Raw genomic sequence first — 1,588 nt, 5'->3', positions numbered from 1 at the left:
CACCACCTATTCCAAAAAAAATTGTTCATGTGCACATTCGTACACCAATGTATGGGAAACATATTTGAATTAAGAGGTAAGGACTCACCAGTTCTAGGATCAACAAAAAGAGCACATATTTGTGATTTACTTATGTTTTTTATTTTTCACTGCATCATATGATAACCCATCAACATAATAAGTGTGACACCTATCCCTATAGCTTCCCCATTTTGTAATTTGACTCAAAACTGTAGTGGCACGACTAGCCAATGTTTCTAGGCTAGTGGCAAGGGATAATTGATGCTCATGGTCAGATGTTTTAAATCTATTAATTAGTCTAGTTATTTTAGTAGTGTTTTTCCTATATGATTAAGCAAATCCTCCTATGTAGCTATTGTATGGTCTAAAGGAGGAGCTACAGGTGTATCCTGAGGGTTTTGTTGTGGGTTTTACTTTGGGTTTTGAGGTGTGTCTTGTTGTGGTTTTGCATTTTCAGAATCTAATATTGGTAACAAAAAATGAAATAAAAACTAATCAACGAATTTAAATTGAAAACATAAATAAAATTTATCAAATGTGTAAGAAAAACCAAAAAAATGGATAACCAACCTCTTTCCATGGCATCTGTGTGTGAAAAAAAGGAGCTCGTGCATGGTATGGAAGGAAAAACACACTCAAACTTTCTCTTAGGCACGGGGTAAAATGATACAGTCGACAATGAAAAAAAACAATTTATTAACAGGGACTGCATACACAGTCCTTAGGAACTAGGACTTCTTACGGGGTCCTACTTCCTAGAGGATTGCATGCGTGGTCTTATTTCCTAAAGGACCATGTACATGGATTTGTCCTTTTAGGCTTGGGCATAATGAACCTAACCACATACAGGGTATTTTGAAATTTTAAAACGGCAAATGCGGTTCCTGTTTTTGCAACTTTTTTGGGGTGTGTCCTCTTTTTTGCACACCATCTTGGTGCACATGGCCAAAAGTTGGGGAGGAACTGGATAACTGAATTTCCTTATGGACTTCATCTAAATCTCCTTTAAGCCTACTTTTAGATTTAAAAATGTGACTCAAGGAGGATTTTTTCCACTTTAAATTATTGGTTTTAACCAAGGCTAGCTTTTTAGCAACCCTATCCATAGCAATTCCAAACACATCTATGTTCCACCATTATTTAATCTTATCAGGGAGGTTAGGGCTCAAAGTTCACATATTCTCAAATCTGAAAGGGAAATATTTTTTACAATTCCCAATAGAAGCTGCAAGGACAATCAAGAAGTGATCTGAGCCTATTATAGATAAGGCGAATAAGGAGAAGCTATGATGAGAAAGCCAATTTAGAGACATTAGAGCCTTGTCCAATTTAAATTGAATAAGATAACTCCCTCAACGTCTGCTTGACCAAGTGAAAGCAAATTTGCCAACTAGATCCATATCCAAGAAACTTGGTAGTTAACGAGCTGGAGGAGATCCTATTTACTATCTTCCACAATTGGGGTTCCTCCCTTTGTCTCACTATTAGAAATGGGAGTGTTAAAGTCTCCCATCACAATCCATTTCTCCCTCAAAAAATTAGACCTAAAGTTACACAAAGAGTACCA

Source organism: Cryptomeria japonica, chromosome 7 (genome assembly GCF_030272615.1).
Source record: "Cryptomeria japonica chromosome 7, Sugi_1.0, whole genome shotgun sequence".
In the NCBI taxonomy this organism is placed as follows: domain Eukaryota; kingdom Viridiplantae; phylum Streptophyta; class Pinopsida; order Cupressales; family Cupressaceae; genus Cryptomeria; species Cryptomeria japonica.
The sequence above is the reverse complement of the archived record's forward strand: the minus strand, read 5'-3'. Positions refer to the sequence as shown.